The 5,846-nt window shown below is 32.1% G+C and overlaps 1 protein-coding gene across 2 annotated transcripts in view; it reads left to right on the top strand.

Moving 5' to 3' along the window:
- Positions 1–1,586: 1,586 nt before the first annotated feature.
- The window catches only part of LOC142339497 (uncharacterized), a 67,058-nt gene continuing 62,798 nt past the window's right edge, over positions 1,587–5,846 (top strand). For both annotated transcript variants that reach the window (XM_075389560.1, XM_075389558.1), the window contains exon 1: positions 1,587–2,222. The gene's annotated coding sequence lies outside the window, so the exon portion shown is untranslated. The remainder of the gene's footprint in view (positions 2,223–5,846) is intronic.

Here is a 5,846-nt window from a genome sequence, read left to right as displayed (position 1 = left end):
AAGAACCATTTATGATCTTTTCTATAGTTTCAAAGAAGGTTCAACGGCGGGTTTTTATCTCGAATTTCTAACGAAGAGTACATTTAAGTTGTTACTTAAATTTGTGAACCTTATTTTTTTCTCATTTTGGAAAAAAATGGGATTAAAATTTATTGAAACAATTCTTGATGTATTTTGTTTTAAATCTGGAGAAAATTTGTTTTTTCAATTAATGTTTTTTTCTTAAATTTCGAAATTTTGCCAGAAATCATTTTTTTCAAGCCAGTACAGTTTTAAAAGTATTTATATGTGAGTCCTCGCGTTAGCAGAATGTTGGTTTTTATTTTGGGAATTAATATTTTACAGACTCGGTGTACAGAAGTTGTTTTGAGGCTACTTTAGTATTGATAATACGGTAAGTATTTCTAGTTCAAAGTATTGAAGACACTGAAGCAGCTGATTTTCCTGCTCTTTTCCTCTGCGTAACTTGTTGTTCAATTGCCGCCAATGCTCACTAAGAAAATAAAAATGTCTCATAAAAATGTTGCTGCTGAGCAGCTTTTAAATTTCGCGGGGTAAGATTTTAGGGGTTTGAGGGGGAAGACTTGAGAAATGTTAGTTGTTCAACTGACTAAAAATCGTAGTACCTTGCTGAATTTTTGAAATTACTTGCTGTTATTGTTATTTTAAAAAGATGCAGCATCAATTAACACAGAAAAGAGACATTGAATCTACGGTGACTGATCGACCCGCTCTTGTTGTACTAGAACAACAATTTCAAATAAAACTTAGGATATTCAATTGTAATTGCGGGATATTCATTTAAGTTTAAAAGATTTCATGCTTTAACAGTTGATAAGTTGTTTGATATACAACGGGTCAGAACTTTATTTGCGAAAGGCTCATTAACAGCGTTGCTTGATTGACTGTGGTATAAGAGAAAACCCATTTTCACATGACTGAGAAATGTGACGAATTTCGTCTAAAATGGTCAGCAGCTTATCGCTTATAGCTTTCAAAAATTGGTTAAATTAATTTTTGAAAGATTTGAAAAAAGTGATGACCGCATCGCATGCCGACGACTGTTTCTAGTTGTTAGAAGATACAGAAAGTCATATATCGTTATTAGAACAAAATCAAGCTCCTGGCGAATAAAAAAACTCCTCAATGTTTTGACAATGTACAGATCGGCGCCTCTTTTAATCCACTTAAACTCACAAACACAAAAGATTCAATTCTAGACCTGTTATTGGTCGAATGATTGACAAGATCTGTCAGTTAAAACCGAGCGGAAAATATTTTTCATTAATGATACGAATATCACGAATTCGTTTATACTTCTTATTTGTTGATTGTTTCATGTACAGTTGGCCTGTTATTGGTTCAAGAATTAAAATTTGATGAACAAAGCTGCTAGATAGAGCCATTATGTTAACAAGAGGTGTCACTCAAATATTAATTAGCCAAACGTGTATACCTTTGTACATTATGTCCAGATTAGGCTGGCCAACTGATGAATAAAAGCCATACAATTGACAATTTATGGCTCTTTAACTCGCTTTCATCGCTTTTTATACATTTATAAAAACATCATTTTAAGCATTTAGTTGCAGCCTCTGCATGTAAACCGTTTCTATTTTACTTGATAGTTCTTGTTCACAGTTTATTGTTTTGTTTCACTTGTTTTTGTTTTCTTTTTGTCATTTTTTTCAGAAAAAAAACAAAAAGTCAGATCCCAAAATGGACATTGCGGCTCTTGTGTTTTATCTTTTATTTTTCGTGACTAAATTCAAAATCATGCCTCTTTAGCGCTCACTAATTTCGGAATGGCCATGCTATGTTTTGTTTTAAACCTTCAATAAATTTACACCCTTTTTGTTTACGAGTAAACAACGTTTCAACGCATCAGACCACAAACAACAATACGTGGAAAGCCTCTAGCTAGCTCACTCCCCTTTTAACGCTCATTGCGTTTTTAAATCGCGCATAGTGTTGTATGTCCGTGCTTGGCAAGACCATTGTGCCTTTTTGACCATTCATTAAATAAATAGATTTCCTCTTTCTCTTCAGATCAAATCAATTCAACCCATTCACTATTTTCCACAGCATTCTTGAAATAATTCAGCCTAATTGTTTGTTGTTCACGCAACAATTTGCTTCAGTTCTGGGGAAAGGCGCTTGTACGTTTTGCTGCGTGCATTTTATTACGTCATAAGGTTATTGAGGAAGCTCGCCATAATCAGGTAAGATTGTGCGTTGAAAATATAGTTTTATGAGTAATGTTTTTTCTCTTATGATTTTGTGATGAAGCAAAACATTAAGCGCAAATTTTTCGATATTGTGATAGCAAAAACAATTTTCGAAAACGAGAGCCACATTTTTTTAAATAAAAGAGCTTTGAAAGCTTAAGCCTTCATATGTTGACCATGTTTTGTAGATTAGCTTATCACTAAAGCAAATGCTCCACAAGCATGACAGCGTGTTAAATTTTTTTGAAGAAAATGACCGCCGCAGTCACAAAATTTATTTATTAGAAACATGATGAGCAACGAGGAAGCGTTCGCGTACGATGTTATCGATGTGCAATGTTATGTTTTAATTAAGGAGAAATGGAAGGAGTACTTTAGATACACCTAAATTTTAAAACTATTCGTCAATTTTTCAGATTTAAAGTGACAATGGGATCTGTTAAATGGTTAATTATCATTATTAATGTTAACGGAATTTTGTTTTAACATTATAAACATTGTTGTCACGCTCATTTTCGAAACAGATAAAAAAAATTGAAATCAAAGTTACTTTCATCCTCTCATAGTATATTGGTTTTTTAATCAAATCAGAGCGCTTTCCTTTAAATTTATAATTGAATGTTTGGTTTTGAAGAGAGTACAAAAGCGTTCCTGAAGTTTTTTTCTATCTGATAGAAAATATTTAATGAGAAATGGGGTTAAACAATCTATTTGGAATGTTCTAAATCACTGTTCTCCTCAAGAAAGAGTTGTGAGATCAAACAAGCTGCATAGCAGAAATTTTTATCAAACGTCACGCAAAACAAAAGACATGTAAGGCCTGAAAATAAGATACAAAAGCGGATCAACATCTGAAACGGGACAAGTTAACATTAAGAGTTAGGAAAAACAGAAAAAAAAACTGAACTCTCTCTCCCTCTCTCGAATTAGGTCACTCTCGATATCCATTTGACGATGCAGATACGATGATGTAATTTTCGGACAAACAAGGAGGTTTGCTAATGTGCGTTCCAACATAAAGTTCCGACCCCCCTCATCTGCATCTTTAGCATAAATGTCTACCATATGGGAACCGATGGAAGACCCCCAAAAAAAAGTATTTTTCAAAAAAAATTAATGAACAAAATGATTGCATCTAACACAAATAACTCAGTGAGGTAAAAAATGCCACAATATATTAATGAGATCAGCCTATTATTAAGAAAGCAAGTCAAGTCGAACAACAAAATCAAACAACAATAATAACAAATATAAATTAGATCCAAGACTTTTTGTCCATTTTTTTTTAAAAAAACCTATGAAGAAGGTCAAAATAGCGTCAGATGAAAATGAAACTGAGCGAAATGACTTGCACTTTACTAGAAAAGACATGGAACCACTCCATAATAAGGCTCGGTAACAAAGAGGCAAAAAGAACAAAAAAACATCATAGTTAAAAAAAGTAGGATTATATTTTGAATACAATCGATTTCAAAGTAATGAAAACCATTTTTTTACAAATTAAAACATCCAACATAATTATGATTTTAAACTTCTCTATAGGAAGGCATATTAAGAACTGCCATTAATTAAATTTTATGCGGTTACAAAAAGAACAACAGAAAGAGACAACAACCAAACTTCAATTGGAACTTGGAAGAAAACGCTATCGGAGCCGTAAAGCCAACTTTTGCTCCTCAAACCATTTGAATTAAATCTTCTTCGAACGTCAATAATGTGGTATAAGACCTTTCATTAGAGAGAAGAGGTAACAAGTACACCGAAAAAAAATGAGAAAAAATGGTCAAATTTAGGTAATACTTTTTTTTCGAAAACAGTTCTTTTCCAAGTCTTGAAAGCCATTAGCTCCAAATGGAGAAAATTAAATATATTCGTTTTTTTTGGCCAAATGAATCGCTTGAGACCCGCACCTGCAATCATTCTGAAAGTGTCTTACTTTTACAAAAGGAACGTCAAATAAACACAAAAAAAATAGTTTATTTTTTTTGCCAATAAACTTCGTCGAAGCCAGTAAATTCATAACAAATTCTTTGAACACATTACATTCTGAACACTTGCATCTTTTTTTGAGTGCAAATATGTTATATGTGACCTGTAATTAACGAGACTAGGTAACAAATTGACAAAAAAGAACAAAAAAATGAATTTTAGGTATTTTATTTTTACTTTTGAAAACATTTTGTAATTTTGCAGGAATTTTCATGCGACTAAAAAGACAAATCAAAAACGACAGTTAGAGACAAATGTAAAAAAATTGATTAAATTCTTCGAGAAAGGGGTTGCTAAGACGTTAAAACCGTAATTTCTGCCTTTAAACATTTTTACATGTTCAATTGCGTTTTGTTTTGAACGCCAATAATGTTATATGTTAACTGTCAATAGTGTGATACTGTAAGAATTTGAGAATTTGAGAATTTGAGAAAAAAAATCAATTTTAGAAAAAACGTGTAAAATGGGCTAATGCCTAAAAATTAAAGAAAAATGTGAAATCTATTATTATCAAGGCCAGAAAACCGTAAGGTGGAAAACCGCAAAAAAAATAAACTTTATCTTGGTAGAAAGAAGAGGAAGAAGAAGCGTTCATTACTTTTGCTGTCACTAAGCTATAAGTTAACCAATTTAGGCAAAAAATATTGGCAAAGTTCAATAAGCCATTGTTTATTTAAAAATCAAGCACTTTCATAGTAAAAACGACCTTAATCTTTCGGTAAAGAAACTAGATAACTTAATTTCGAACTTCTCAGGAAGCCAATTGGATCTATCAACAGTGAGATGTGGTTTGAACTGTTCTTTTTTTAATTAACATGAGATAGCAAAGTAAAAAAAAATTTGAAAAAAGACCAAATGATTAAAATTCGAACTGTTTTTGTTAACTTGTTAGTTAAGAGATCAAAAAATGAATGCTGCGTTTTTGATGATCATATATTAAAGTTAGCAAAAAGGTCAAATATTTATGCCGAGACTACTCTCAGTGGAAGTGGAAGTAAGAATAGTTCCTTTTGTAGTTTACAGAGATTGTGTGTATTGTTTTTGGGTGTGTACTAACAACAAATTTGTTGATCTAAAGAAGTGGACTAAAGAAGATTAATTCGGGAACTTTTGATGCAGAAACTCGAAGAATTTAGCCGAAATTTTTGCCAACATAATTATATCGAAATTTTCAATTGTAATTTTTTTACTTTAATAATAAATCAACAACACTATTGTCAAAAACTCGAGCAAATTTTTGCAAGATTGTCGAAATGTTAGGCAAAAATTCTGGAAAAGGTGAATGAAATTAACGCAATTCGGTCTAATACTCACGAAAAATTATACCACGATAACTCGCTCTAGAAATCGAAATTCAAAAAATCTTTTTAATTCCATGTTCTACGCTGGAAGGGCTTTCAATGATATCACTCACAACTCTCTACAATTAAAATATCGAGCGGTCAAAATTTACTGAACAAAAAGAAACCCCTTTGAGTATACATTCCCCCCCCCCCTCAGGACGGGTCGGAACAAAAAACACAACAAAACAAAATTGAACTATTAAATGACATCAGCAATTATATCAGTTGGCTCGTCGCCTATGAAAACAAAGTCTTCAATGCATTTGTGATGTCGCTTTGGATTTTC

Source organism: Convolutriloba macropyga, chromosome 5 (genome assembly GCF_964194025.1).
Source record: "Convolutriloba macropyga chromosome 5, txConMacr16.3, whole genome shotgun sequence".
Taxonomy (NCBI): Eukaryota; Metazoa; Xenacoelomorpha; order Acoela; family Convolutidae; genus Convolutriloba; species Convolutriloba macropyga.
Note: the sequence above shows the minus strand (reverse complement) of the source record. Positions and strands in the feature narration are given on the sequence as shown.